Raw genomic sequence first — 15412 nt, 5'->3', positions numbered from 1 at the left:
AAAACCCACTGCTATTGAGTTGATTCTGAGCCAAAGCAACCCTGTGAGACAGAATAGAACTGCTCTGCTCCATAAGGTTTCCAAAGCTGTATATCTTTACATAAGCAGACTGCCACATCTTTCTCCTGCAGAGTGGCTGGTGGGTTCGAACTGCCCACCTTTTAAGGGTAGCAGCTGAGCGCTAACCACTGCACCACCAGGTCTCCTATCCTCTATTAAATAATTTTATTATTGTCTCAGGAGCCCTGGTGGGTAGAGTGGTTAAGAGCTCAATTGCTAACCAAAAGGCCAGCAGTTCGAATCCACCAGCCACTCCTTGGAAACCCTGGGGAGCAGTTCTACTCTGTCCTATAGGGCCACTGTGAGTTGGAATCAACTCGATGGCAACTGGTTTGGATTTTTTTGGACATAGAAAATATTCCTTTGGTTAACAGCCAAGCTCATAACCACAGTGCCTTCAGGGCTGCTGGCTCCCAATAGCTGATACTTATGGGCCTATGCTGCTCAAGAAGCTATAGTGTGAAGCACACGGCAAGTAAGCAGTTGACTAAGTAGATGTTTTGTGGTAAGAGAGAAGACATATCCCAGAATAATTGAAATTCTTCAAAGATAGAAGCCACATATTACCTTTTTTTAAATAAAGTCCTACATAGAAGATGTAGTGGAGCTCTGGTGTTACAGTGGTTAAGAGCTGACTGCTAACCAAAAAGTCAGTGGTTCATATCCACCAGCCACTTCTTGGAAATCCTATGGGGCAGTTCTACTCTGTCCTATCGGGTCACTATGAGTTGGAATCAACTCGATGGCAACAAGTTTGGTTTTTTTTTTTGGACGTAGAAATATTCCCCAAGGAAACCCAAAGACTACTTCATAAAAAAAATAACAGCTGAATAATGTTTTTAATATCAAAGAAAAGCAAACACATCAATAGCAACCATAACATTATTTCATATTCCTAAACTCCAGTGGAATAATCAGTTTATAAAAGATGTGATCTCGGTTCAAATAGCGTCATTTATCAAATGCAAAGGATTATTGTAGCTCTTGACTTCAAGGCATATTAAATCTATCAAAAATAAGATTCAGTATAGATACAGGTCAGATTCCATGATACATCTCAGAAGCTAATAAAAGACAAGAACAAACTATATTCACAATTCAGCTAGAAAGACAAAATACTTAGGAATAGTATAAGAGATGGCAAGATCTACATAAAATTTTTATAATGTTATTTTTAAAATGCTTCTAAAAAACACAAAAGAAGATAAATAAATGGAAAGCTATATAATTTCTTGGATAGCAAGTCTTCGTCTCAGGCGTAGCTTTCTAAAGAAGCTAGTCTAAGTTACTTATTCTACCTTTAACATCTCTCCCCTTCCCTCTTCCAAATTATATTTTGATATGTCATTTATAATTTGTCAGAGCTTATAATGTTTCCAGTTTGTCACTCTATTTCTTATATTTATTTTAGTCTGAGTCTTATTTAGATGCAATGTGCACTGACAATGGCTGGCTGAAGGTTTTCATGTAGTTTAAGGGTTTATGGAAATAGTGCTCCCTGAATTCTTGAATGTTCGAAGCAACTCCTCTGTTGTTTTCGCAGCTGAAGAACAGTTTGACTGGTATAAAGTCCATGGTACAATTTTTCCTAGACAATTTTGTAGCTGTTCCTCCATTGTGCTATGTTGTTGAAAGCTGTGGAAAAGTCTGAGGCCAACGTGAAATTTTTTCCTGACTAGCCAGAGTTTATTAACTCTATTAGCGTATTTCTCAGTATGAATCATTCTGGGTCAGTCTAGACTGGAAAAGGGTAAACTTTCAATATGTATAAAAAAATCCTTTATTTCAAAAAATAGTTATTTCTTGAAAAATTATTTTATTTCACTTTGTTTACTTTTAAATTTTCTTTCTTCTGTGTCCACTGCAGGATTTTCAATAGTTTTTACTTCCCTTGAGCCCCTCCCAATTTTACACTTACTTCTGTGATGATAATATATTTTTCTTCTACTTTATGTCTAAGCTACCAGCTCATATTTGATCACTTCCTGTTATCTTGCCATCTCTTTCCCAAGTTATTATATTTCTGTTTTATGCTCTCGTTTCATAGCGGTGATTGCTTCATTAGAGGTCTTTCCTACCTGCTCTTTAATTCATTGCAAAATATTTGGTCACGTTGTTTTTTCTGCTCCAGGACAACTTGTTGCTGTTGGTTTTTCATCTTCCATTTGTTTTTCTGGTCCTTTTCTCATTTTTTTTTTTTCTTTTGTAGATTTTTGTCTAGACCCTGTACTAGTGCCTTTCTAATTTCTCATCAATGAACTATACACATTTCTCTCAGGTCAGTTATTTGCAGGAAAGTTGGGGATTTATATTTGCAGTTATGTTGGGGATGAGCCAAGAGTGCATATCAGGCTAGCTTGAATTTTTCTTGTGAGTGAATGCAATGAGTCCTAATTTCTCCTCAACTTGTAGAGATAATCAGCCATACGGGCTTTTACATCTCTGCCACTGCCAAAGAAATGCACTGCTTATCCCTTTCTGTTACTTTGCCATCTCGTTGATTAGTCATATATGATTCCTCATTTAATCCTACCTTCTCCAGGAACCTCATGCTGCTATCAGGTCACTCCCCTTCTCATTACAACAAAGGGTTAAGTTTTGTACCTCATGTGTACCTCATGTGTTCCCCCCGCCTTCAGGAGATTTATTCCTCTTGCTGCTTCTGAGATCTACTGCTACTGAGTATTCGATGTCTGCTTCTTCCCCTGATATCTACCGCTTTTGATGTTCCTTCCACCTCTATGGGGTCTAGAGTCTTAGCTGTCTTCTAGCTTCACAACATAAAAAAAAACGTAGCCCCCCAAAAATACAATTTGAAGTATTTTGTTTACCTTCCCCTCATACTTCTTATCACACTTTTTTTTATAATTTTCAAGACAAGAATAGGAAAATACTGACTTAATATCATTATGTTCTAAGTAAAATCCTAAGTTCCTCTATAAATAACACCAAATTCCTTCATTACTTCAGTTAACAAAAGTTTGATCCTACCCAAACAGAAATAGGCTTTGTATAGGTACCAAAAGAGTTTCCTTACCAAGGCTCCACTAAGGCACAATTTCAAGCTCACATTTTTTTTTTTTTTTTTTTATGGTATGGAGTTTGTATGTTATTATTATTTTTTTTAATAATTTTTATTGTGCTTTAAGTGAAAGTTTACAAATCAAGTCAGTCTGTCACATATAAGCTTATATACACCTTTTTTTTTTACACCTTACTACATACTCCCATTTACTCTCCCCCTGATGAGTCAGCCCGCCCCCTTCTTCCAGTCTCTCATGACCGTTTTGCCAGTTTCTAACGCTCTCTACCCTCCCATCTCCCCTCTAGACAGGAGATGCCAATACAATCTCAAGTGTCCACCTGATACAAGTAGCTCACTCTTCATCAGCATCTCTCTCCAGCCCATTGTCCAGTCCCTTCCATGTCTGATGAGTTGTCTTTGGGAATGGTTCCTGTCCTGGGCCAACAGAAGGTTTGGGGACCGTGACCGCAGGGATTCTTCTAGTCTCAGTCAGACCATTAAGTCTGGTCTTTTTATGAGAATTTGGGGTCTGCATTCCTCTGTTCTCCTGCTCCCTCAGGAATTCTCTGTTGTTTTCCCTGTTAGGGCAGTCATCAGTTGTGGCCAGGCACCATCTAGTTCTTCTGGTCTCAGGATGATGTAAGTCTCTGGTTCATGTGGCCCTTTCTGTCTCGGGCTCATAGTTATCGTGTAACCTTGGTGTTCTTCATTCTCCTTTGATCCAGATGGGTTGAGACCAATTGATGCATCTTAGATGGCCGCTTGTTAGCATTTAAGACCCCAGACGCCACACTTCAAAGTGGGATGCAGAATGTTTTCATAATAGAGTTTATTATGCCAATTGACTTAGAAGTCCCCTTAAGCCATAGTCTCCAAACCCCCACCCTTGCTCTGCTGACCTTCAAAACCTAAAAAAAAAACCTTTGAAGCATTCAGTTTATCCCAGAAACTTCTTTGCTTTTGGTCCAGTCCAGTTGTCAAGCTCACATTTTTATTAAATGAGTACTATGTGGCACTAGTTTTTTGTTTTTTTTTTTATGTTGGCATAGACAGTAGACTGTGTCCTCTGCCAGTGTGGTTGCACCCATGGCACATTAACTCAGGTAATCCACTTATGCACTGTAACCTACTGTCTTTCCTGTTTGTTCATTTTCATACTCCCACCATGAGTGTCCCTGTCCTAGTTGAGCTTTTATTCCCTTCATCCCTTAATTTTCTCCAAATACATCACCTTTTCATTGGCCTAATTTCCTTCAATATCCAGCTTAAGCCCATACATGGTGTTTATTTTAACAATCTTTTGGCAGTTCACGATCTTTATAACCTTCCGTTATATTAGTCCAAAGAACATTTCAAGATCTATCCTGAAGTACAACACTGAAAAAGGATGACCAGTTAATTCTACTATTATTCAAATTTACACACCAACCACTAAGGCCAAAGATGAAGAAATTGAAGATTTTTACTAACTTCTGCAGTCTGAAATTGATCAAACATGCAATCAAAATACATTGATATTTACTGTTGATTGGACTGCTAAAGTTGGAAACAAAGAGGAAGAAAGAATAGATAATATCACCTTGGTTATAGAAAAGGTACTGGAGATCACATGATAGAATTTTGCAAGACCAATGATTTCTTCATTGCAAATACCTTTTTTCAACAACATAAGTGGTGACCTCACCAGATGGAATACACAGGAATCAAATCGACTACATCTGTGGAAAGAGATGATGGAAAAGCTCAATACCATCAGTCAGAACAAGGCTAGAGGCTGACTGCAGAACAGGCCATCAATTGCTCATATGTAAGTTCAAGTTGAAGCTGAAGAAAATTAGAGCAAATTTATGAGAGCCAAAGTATGATCTTGAGTATATCCCACCAAAATTTAAAGACCATATCAAGAATAGATTTGATGCACCGAACACTAATGACTGAAGACCAGATGAGATGTGGGATGACATCAAGGACATCATGCATAAAGAAAGCAAGAAGTCATTAAAAAGACAGGAATAAAAGTCCAAAACAGATGTCAGAGGAGACTCTGAAACTTGTTTTTGAATGTAGAATAGCTAAAGCAAAATGAAGAAATGATGAAGTAAAAGAGCTGAAGAGATTTAAAAAGGTGACTGGAGTTAGAAAACCAAAAAGGAAAAATATGCTCAGCCTTTCTCAGGATGAAAGAACTGAAGAAAAAATTCAAGCTTGAGTTGCAATATTGAAGGATTCTACGAGGAAAATATTAAACACTGCAGGAAGCATCAAAAGAAGATAGAAGGTAGTCTTGGGGAATATTTAGCTCAATTGGCATAACAGTTTCTAAAGAAAATGTTGTATACTCTACTTTGGTGAGTAGTGTCTGCGGTCTTAAAACCTTGTGAGCGGCCATCTAAGCTACTACACTGGTCTCACCCCATCTGGAGCAAGGGATAAAGAAGAAAACTAAAGACACAAAGGAAAGGTTAGTCCAAAGGACTAATGGACCACAACTACTACAGCCTCCACCATATCGAGTCTAGCACAACTAGATGGTGCCTGGTTACCACCACTGACTCCCCTGACAGAGATTACAATAGAGGGCCCCGAACAGAGCTGGAAAAAAAATGTAGAACAAAACTCTAACTCAACAACAACAACAAAATGATCAGACTTACTGGTCTGACAGAGACTGGAGAAACCTGGAAAGTATGGCCCCCAGACACCCTTATAGCTCAGTAATGAAGTCATTCCTGAGGTTCAGCCTTCAACCAAAGATTAGACAGGCCTATAAAACAAAATGAGACTAAAGGGGCACACCAGCCCAGGGACAAGGCAGGAGGGGGCAGGAAAGCTGGTAATGGGGAATCCAAGGTTGAGAAGGAGAGAATGTTGACCTGTCATGGGGTTGGCAACCAATGTCACAAAACAACATGTGTATTAATTGTTTAACGAGAAACTTGTTTGTTCTGTAAACCTCCACCTAAAGTACAATAAAAACAAAGAAGAAAATGGAAGGAGTACAGAGAGTCCTTGTACCAGAAAGAATTGGTCAATATGCAACCATTTTAGGAGTGGCATATGTTCAAGAACCAATGAAGGAAGAAGTCCAAATTGCACTGGAGGCATTGGCAAAAAAACAAAACCCAAACCCAAGGCTCCAGGAATTGACAGACTACTAATTGAGATGTTTCAACAAAGGAGTGCAGTGCTACAATTGCTCACTTGTGTGTATCAAGAAATTTGGAAGACAGATTTCTGGCCAACCGACTAGAAAAGATCCATATTTGTGGCCCTTCCAAAGAAAGGTGATCCAACGGAAAGCAGAAATTATTGAACAATATCATTAACATCACACACGAGCAAAATTTTGTGGAAAATCATTCAAAAGCAGCTACAGCAGTAGGTTGACAGGGAACTGCCAGAAATTCAAGCCAGATTGAGAAGAGGACATGCTATGAGGGACATCATTGCTCATGTCAAATGGATCTTGGCTGAAAGCAGAGATTACCAGAAAGATGTTTATCTGTGTTCTATTGACTATGCAAAGACATTCGACTGTGTGAATCTAACAAACTATGGATAACATTAGGAAGAATGGGAATTCCAGAACACTTAATTGTGCTCATGAGGACCCTGTACATAGATCAAGAAACAGTTGTTCCAACAGAACAAGGAAATATTGCATAGTTTAAAGTTAGAAAAGGTGTGCAGTCAGGGTTGTATCCTTTCAACATATTTATTCAATCTGTATGCTGAGCAAATAATCCAAGAAGCTGGACTACATGAAGAAGGATTGGACGAAGACTCTTTAACCGTCTGTGGTGTGCAAATGATACGACCCTGCTTGCTGAAAGTGAAGAGGACTTGAAGCACTTACTGATGAAGACCAAAGACCACAGCCTTCGGTATGGATTACACCTCAATATAAAGAAAACAAAAATCCTCACAACTAGACCAATAAGCAACATCATGATAAATGGAGAAAATATTGAAGTTTTCAAGGATTTCATTTTACTTGGATCGGCAATCAAGACCCATTGAAGCAGCAGTCAAGAAATCAAATGACACATTGCATTAGGCAAATCTGCTGCAAAAGACCTCTTTAAAATGTTAAAAAGCAAAGGTGTCACTTTAAGAACTAAGGCGCGCCTTACCTAAGCCATGGTGTTTTCAATCTCCTCATTTGCACACAAAAGCTGGACAGCTAATAAGGAAGACCGAAGAAGAATTGATGCCTTTGAGTTATGGTGTTGGCAATGAATATTGAATATACTACGGACCGCCAGAAGAACAAACACATCTGTCTTGGAAGAAGTACAAGCAGAATGCTCCTTAGAAGCAAGGATGGCAACACTTTGTCTCACGTACTTTGGACATATTATCAGGAGGGACCAGTTCCTGGAGAAGGACAGCATGCTTGGTAAAGTAGAAGGTCATAGAAAAAGAGGACACCCCTCAATGGGATGGATTGATACAGTGGCTGCAACAATGGGCTCAAGCGTAACAATGTGAGGATGATGCAAGGCCAGGCAGTGTTTCATTCTGTTGTACGTAGGGTTGCTGTGAGTTGGAACCAACTTGACGGCACCTAACAGCAACATATCAGCCTAAGAAATGACTAATCCGAGATCAATCCGAATGTCTATCTTCTATTCCTTTACACTGAGTACTAACAGGGAACAGATATCACATGACCAGTAATGCTTTATCAATAAAAACTAATGATTTCCAATCTCAGTTCAACAGTAGTAATAGTAGTAGTAATAACTTCTAACATTAAGTGATTACTTAGAAAGGGAGGCTCTGGGGTAATCTTGCTTGTAGTTGAAATCCAGCTCCAAGACTTACTGGCTATAGGATTTTGGGCAAGTTCTTTAACCCCTTGACCTCATCTACAAACTGGGAAAAATAAAACAGTGAAACCTGTGAGAGCCAGTACTTGACGGGACTGTCTTTTTACTCTGGGTCTCGAAAGTTTTCTGCCTTTGACAGGATGAAGCCTTACCACATCATCCTTGGTAAAGCAGAGGGTCAGGAAAAAAGAGGAAGACTCCCAACGAGGTGGATTGACGCGGTGGCTGCAACAATGGGCTCAAGCATAACAAGGATTGTGAGGTTGGCACAGGACCCGGCAGCATTTTGTTCTGTTGTACATAGGGTCGCTATGAGTGGAAACCGACTCGATGGCACCTAACGACAACAACAACCTAATGTTCAGTGGTAGGCTGAAAAATGTCCACATCCTAATCTCTAGAATCTGCGAGTACAGTGCTTTACAAGGTAAAAGGAACTTTTTTTCACATATGAGTCGGGATCAACTCGACGGCACTGGGTTGGGTTATGATTAAATTAAGTATCTTGAGATGGGGAGGGTATCCTGAATAATTTAGGTGGGCCCAATAGAATTACAACGGTCCTTGTAAAACGGGCGGCTGAGTCAGAAGCAGAAAGGAGTTGGTGACAATTGAAGCAGAGATTGGAGTTGCTTTAAAAATGAAGGAAGGGGCCACGAGCCAAGTAATGTATGTGGCCTCAAGAAGCTGGAAAAGGCAAGGAAGCAGATTCTTCCCTAGAGCCTCCAGAAGGATCGAAGCCCTGACAACACCTTGATTTTCTCTGCAAGTTCCATTTCAGCCTTTTAACTTCTAGAACTATAAGATAATAAATTTGTGTTGTTTTCAGCCAAGTTTATAGTAATTTGATACAGCAGCAAAAGGAAACAAATATATGTTCCTTTTATTTAAGCACTTCCCTTTCCTTAATAGAATCACAGGTGTTGCTTTAAGAAACAGAGACACCCAGGCATTATACTAAAATTCAGGTCTCTATTATCAGATAAGGAGGCCTGGTGGTTAAGTGCTCTGTGAAAGGTCAGCAGTTCGAAACTACCAGCCATTCCGTTGGAGAAAGATGTGACAGCCCGCTTCCATAAAGATTATGAATCAGTTCTACTCTGTCCTACTTGACGGCAATGGGTTTATTATCAGATAAACTGTAGGTATGTGAACTAAATGGCTTGTTTCCCCACAGGCTAGCATATGAACTAAATTCGCTTACAAGTTTTTAAAGGTTTAAGTTTTAAATAATGTCAAAAATATGATAAGAGAATTTAAAAATAAAATGAAGAAACTACTGTGTTAGGAATCATTTGGTTGCAAGGAGGCTAACTCTGACTAGCTTAAGTAAAATGCAAACTAGAAGCTAGAAGAGAAGCCAGACTGCAGGAGTAACAGGAAATCTTGCAAGAATCAAAGTAGCTGCCTTTTCTATCTCACTGTGCATAGTCTCCCTGTTCTTTCTCTCTTGGTGCACAGGCTTGTCTGCAGCCTAGCTTTTTTTTGTTCCATTTTCTCATGGGATAAACATGGCCATTCCAATTCTGACTTTCTCTTGTATCGCAATTGGAGTGCAGAGATAAAGACTGGAGCCACTGTGTTTCTATGCTGATCTTCTAGGAGAGAAAGCCTGATTGGTTCAGAAAATCTTATCCAATCAGATGCTCATCACTGTCCAATCAGGTAGGACTAGGAAGGTAGCGTTCCATGTCCCTGTTCAGTAGGGGCTATGTGGCCCGCTGTCTGAAAAGGGGAATGTACAGTATAGAACAATGGACCAACATGGCAAATCTACGTTTAAACATATAGGATGCTGCTGGATTCTGAGATAAAATTATAACATTAAATGCTATTACTCTTTAAAAAAAAGAGGAAATATATCAACCAACCATTTTAATTAAAGAGTAAAAGGACTCACAATCAAACAAAGCAATCTACAACAAAATAAATCAATTAAAAAAAACAAAGTTCAAGGAAAGCAGAAAAGAGAATTAATAAAGGTAAAGGCACTAGATACACTGTAGACTTGATCACTTAGGCTAAAATAGGTACTCGAAAGATTTATGGTAAATCAAATCAAGAAAAAATGGACACCCAACACAAGGAAATAGCATTATGAATAAGAACTAAAATTGAACCACAGGTACTTAAAAAAAAAAATCAGAACAGCAACGGAGTGCTATGCATAACATGGAAAATGATTAATATTATTTAGAGAATTACAAAAAAGTCTCCATTTAAAAAAGAAAACCAGTAAACCAGATTTATTTTTCCCTAGATTTATTTTTAATGTAAGTAATAGCTCTCTGCCAAAACTTTTTCTTGTCTGCTCCCAGTACTGAGGGAAAGAGGAGATGAGTCTGGTAAAGTTTTTTTGGTGTGTGTATATGTTTTTTTTTAATAATTAAAAAATCATTGGGTTGAAGCATTGATAGCAATAGTTAAAATGTAATGTTAAAGGAGATAACATATTAGGTTACTATTAACCACTAAAACATTTTCTCAAAGGGAGTTTATTAGTTTAACTAGTCTACTACCCAGTACTACCCAGGGAAAGGGGAGTTGAACAGGCACATTTCAAGGACGGTGGATTATGAAATACTCAGATGAACATGATCTGGGAAAGACACCGCAGCGCAAAATCTTAACAGCAAGGCTTAGAATCTGAAGAGCCTAACTCCAAAGTGCCTAGCTATGGCCTGAGAGCAAATCTTCACCGCCCCATTTTGCTTAGAGTAGTTAGAGATATACCCGGTCCTCATTTCCACTTCATGGTTTCCTAGGGAATGTCTATGCAGAGAGGACAATCACATTAGCTCAGATTTTCTTACCTTTTCTTTCAAGTGTGAGCTTGATAATCTTTAAGGCCCTTTCCAGCTCTGACATTAATTTTTTTAAAATAAAAAGTTTATAATAGTTGTTTAGATATTTATATATTTACCATTTTGGCTTCTAAGTGGTCTCTTAATTTAGCAGTTTCCCATATCTGTCAAATTACAGTGACCTTCCATCAAAAGATATCACTTAGTAGGGCCAATCTGTCTGTACTCGTTGTTGGTAGTTTCTGTTGAGCTGGCTCTGACTCATGACGACCTCATGTATAAAAGAACAAAACATTGCCCAGTCCTGTGCCGTCTTCATGATCTTTGGAATGTTTGAATCCATTTTTGTGGCCATTCTATCAATCTATCCCACAGAGGGTGTCCCTTGCCTTCACTGGTCCTCCACTTTACCAAAATCTCTGGTGATCACTCCTTCCCAATGACACATCCGAAGTAAGTGAGCTGGAATCTCAGACAATATTCTGTAATCCATAAGGTTTTCATTGACTAATTTTCGGAAGTATATCGCCAGGCTTTTCTTCTAGTCTGTCTTAGTCTGGAAGCTCCATTGAAATCTGTACACCATAGGTGACCTTGCTGGTATTTGAAATACTGGTGGCATAGCTTCCAGCATCACAGCCACACACAAGCCACCATAGTACAGCAAGCTGACGGACGGGTGGTAGCATCAGTTACGCTCCCTCAGATCTTCTTTAGATTAATCTAGTGGCCTCTTTTTCGCAGAAATCTTTACTAAAAATGATTTTCTTCAGCTTGCTGAAAATCTTACCACCATGAGCATGTTAACCCAGACTGTATTGTTTGGATGATGAACAAGGAAAAAATCAAGGCTATAGCTGTTACTTAATAAAAACCCATTGCCTTCAAGTCAATTCCGACTCATAGTGATCCTATAGGACAGTTACTTAATATGGCTACCAAATTCACCAGGCTGAGTGGTGAGAACAGTGGGCCTAAACAGCAAGAATTTATGGTTGAATAAAAGGAAGGTATAATTAAGAAATTTAATCATCAACATAATAAAAGCTGAAAACGTCAGAGTAAGAATACACACTTATTTGTAGCTGCTGTTTCTTCAGAAATGTAACTTTTCATGAAGATAGTGGTCTCTGTAACCCTTCAGAGACTGAGGTATTTGAGCCTCATTGCCCCACTACAAACAACTCCCATGTGGTCTTCTTTTTTGGGGGAACTCAAGCAATTCTCCAGCATGAAAAACTATACCCACAACGCTGCTAATACACTGCTTCACAGCTGTGATGTCCACACTGATGAAACCATAATTTCATGGAGAAATTAAGGCAAAAAAAAAAAAGTTCTCTATAGAAAATTCTGAAGACTTTGTTAGAAATTATGTAGTCAAATTATTCGGAATTGTGATCACAACCAGATTCATTGGCTACCTTTATGTCCAATAGTTTAGACTGAGTCTTATTTTTATACTATGCAAATTATAGAAGTCTTTGGAATGCTAAAATGCTGATAATAGAATACTGGGGTAAATTATTGACTCAGAAGGGAGAGTTCCAACTACCGAATCATCAGTATAGCTCTTGCCACACCTGGGGTTTTCTCTGGATGACTTCCATCCAATTGTTGACAAAACCTGACCTTGGATAGTTGCTAAGATTTGTTGAGGCTATGACCAAAGGTGCTTATAAACCAGTAGGACATGTTCCACGTTCATTAACCAGGTTATTCTGCTCCACATATGGCAAGAAGTGTGTTTTTTGAGTTTTCCACATCAATACTGAATGAAAGCTTCCAGACAAAAAGATGCTTAATTAGTAACCCCATGTAGTGCCCTGGACTCTTTCCTGATGTAAGCCATAGTGTGTGGCTAAGTCAAAAGACCAAAGCCCAATGATCGCTCATCCAAAAATGATAAACATGCCTATTTATAATACAGGCTCACAACCAGAACACTGCATTATACTTTCTGAAGTGTCCTGGCAGCATTCAGAGCCAGAGGGGTGCACTGTTTTCCAAATGAATGAACTAGAAGCCAAAAGTGCAGGAATTCTGACCCCAGCTATGCTCCCAATTTGTCTTGGAAAGGCACTTACTCAGAGTCTTCCATTTCCTCCTTAGAACATAAAAATCATTAAGTAACTGACTTTGAAGGCTATTGTAAGGACAAATTACATTTTAAGGAGGCTTGTCTTTTGGGGCAAAAGGTGCTTAGCAATCTCACATGCCTCAGTGCTTCGACAGTGGGCAATAAATAGAATAAGGTGAAGAAATAGTAATAAAAAGGGCATTATAGAAAAAAACTAAACAATACTGTCCAGCCTGGTAAAACCTCTTCTTGCTACTATTATCTATAATTTCTAGGTCAATTATGCTAATGTCAACCCTTAACTGAATTAAGGAAAGAATGAAGGAGGACTTGTATTGACATGATGTCAGGTGAAGAGTTGCACAGGGTATGGAAATGCCTTATCAGGCCTCCATTTGGATCTAATAGTCTGATTTGGTGCAAGCTTCTAATAGAGCCTGATAGTTAATCATATCCCTATGGAGTCAGACTACAGTCTTGCTGGATTATGAATCCTTGAGATAATTCAGTTTCACAAAATGTGAGATCGATGCCAAACTTTTATTAATTAATTCTCTAAAAAGCAGCCTTAGAAAGATTCTAGAAAATTAGTTAACAAAATCTGTTGAGTGCTTTCTGTGTGCTGGGTCTGGGCTAGGGTCTTTAGGTTTAATCATAAATTATCGCCTGGTCATAACATAAATTTAATAAGGTGAGCATAACATTTCTAATGTTAAAAATGAAGTGTATTAACTTTATAAATTAATATATCTATAAATTACCCTACCCCATTCTGCCCCTAGGAAATCTTTGTGATCCAGGAAAGAAAATTTGCTGCCAAATTTCCCCTCACTGTATGTTGATGAGACATAGTCTTAAACTCAGATAACTAAGTCTTTGTATGCAGGTAGGCTCCCCAGCACGGTGAATCTTCCCCCATACAAAGAACTACTTCCTACAGGGCAGGAAGTGTGAGCCTGGGTACAGAGAAATTTGGTTATTCTTTTTGGACTGTTTCTGTCCTCCTCTACATGGGGCTCAGCATTGGTGGAACTTTATCTGAGTGTATATACTTTTCTGTTGAGCCTTGTGTAGCCTGAGATAGGAAGGAGTTGAGCAGCTTTCCTTGACATGTTAACAACATGTTGATTCTTGGCATGTAATGTAGACTACATTCCTAACTGGAATCTCTACACATATTTTTTATGCCCTCAGAGTGAACACCCCACTGATGAGTCTTTCGACACTTGTGACTGAGGAAGTAGCTCTTTGCTCACACTTCTTCACTTGGAGAGGTAAAGCTGGTTGACATTTGTATGATCAATTCCTAAACTTCCTTTGCCACAACTACTAGGTGTTCCAGCCTCTTCCTCCTTCCATTCCCTGGTACAAACTGTCTGGGCAACTGGGTAGGTGTGTTTCAACCAAGTCTAAGCTCCATTCTCTAATATTGCTCTGAATTTCTAAAACTCCAGAAGCATGCTTCAGCTTCCTTGTTATTGGCTGTAGATTTTCTTCTTGGGAGCAATTTACCATGAAAAGTTCCCACCTAAGCAAAGCAAAAGAAGTATGGAAGTATGAAACAGTAAAAAATTATTGAAGTGGAAGATGAATAATATATAATAACTAATTGTAAGAAGAAACTGGTCTAGAATCACATATTACAATTTCAAATATGGGGAGAGAGAAGTAGAAAAGAAAGAAGGTAAACATGATAGTTGATGTTGTTGTTGTTAGGTGCCATCAAGGTGGTTCCGACTCATAGCAACTCTATGCACAAAAGAACGAAACACTGCCCAGTCCTGCGCCATCCTTACAATTGTTGTTATGCTTGAGCTCATTGTTGAACCCACTGTGTCAATCCACCTCGCTGAGGGTCTTCCTCTTTTCCACTGACCCTGTACTCTGCCAAGCATGATGTCCTTCTCCAGGGACTGATCCCTCCTGACAACATGTCCAAAGTATGTAAGACGCGGTCTCGCCATCCTTTGCTTCTAAGGAGCATTCTGGTTGTACTTCTTCTAAGACAGATTTGTTCATTCTTTTGGCAGTCCATGGTATATATTCAATATTCTTCACCAGCAGCACAATTCAAAGGTGTCAACTCTTTTTCAGTCTTCCTTATTCATTGTCCAGCTTGCACATGCATATGATGCGATTGAAAATATCAAGGCTTGGGTCAGGCTCACCTTAGTCTTCAGGGTGACATCTTTGCTCTTCAACACTTTGAAGAGGTCCTTTGCAGCAGATTGCAATGCAATCGTCTTTTGATTTCTTGACTGCTGCTTCCATGGCTGTTGATTGTGGATCTAAGTAAAACGAAATCCTTGACAACTTCAATCTTTTCTCCATTTATCATGATGTTGCTCACTGGTCTACTTGTGAGGATTTTTGTTTTCTTTATGTTGAGGTGTAATCCATACTGAAGGCTGTGGTCTTTGATCTTCATTAGTAAGTGCTTCAAGTCCTCTTCACTTTCAGCAAACAAGGTTTTGTCATCTGCATAACGCAGGTTGTTAATGAGTTTTCTTCCAATCCTGATGCCCTGTTCTTCTTCATGTAGTCCAGCTTCTCGTATTGTTTCTTCAGCATACAGATTGAATAGGTATGGTAAAAGAATACAACCCTGACG

This window comes from Elephas maximus, chromosome 15 (genome assembly GCF_024166365.1).
Source record: "Elephas maximus indicus isolate mEleMax1 chromosome 15, mEleMax1 primary haplotype, whole genome shotgun sequence".
Taxonomy (NCBI): domain Eukaryota; kingdom Metazoa; phylum Chordata; class Mammalia; order Proboscidea; family Elephantidae; genus Elephas; species Elephas maximus.
This window is presented reverse-complemented; position numbering follows the sequence as displayed.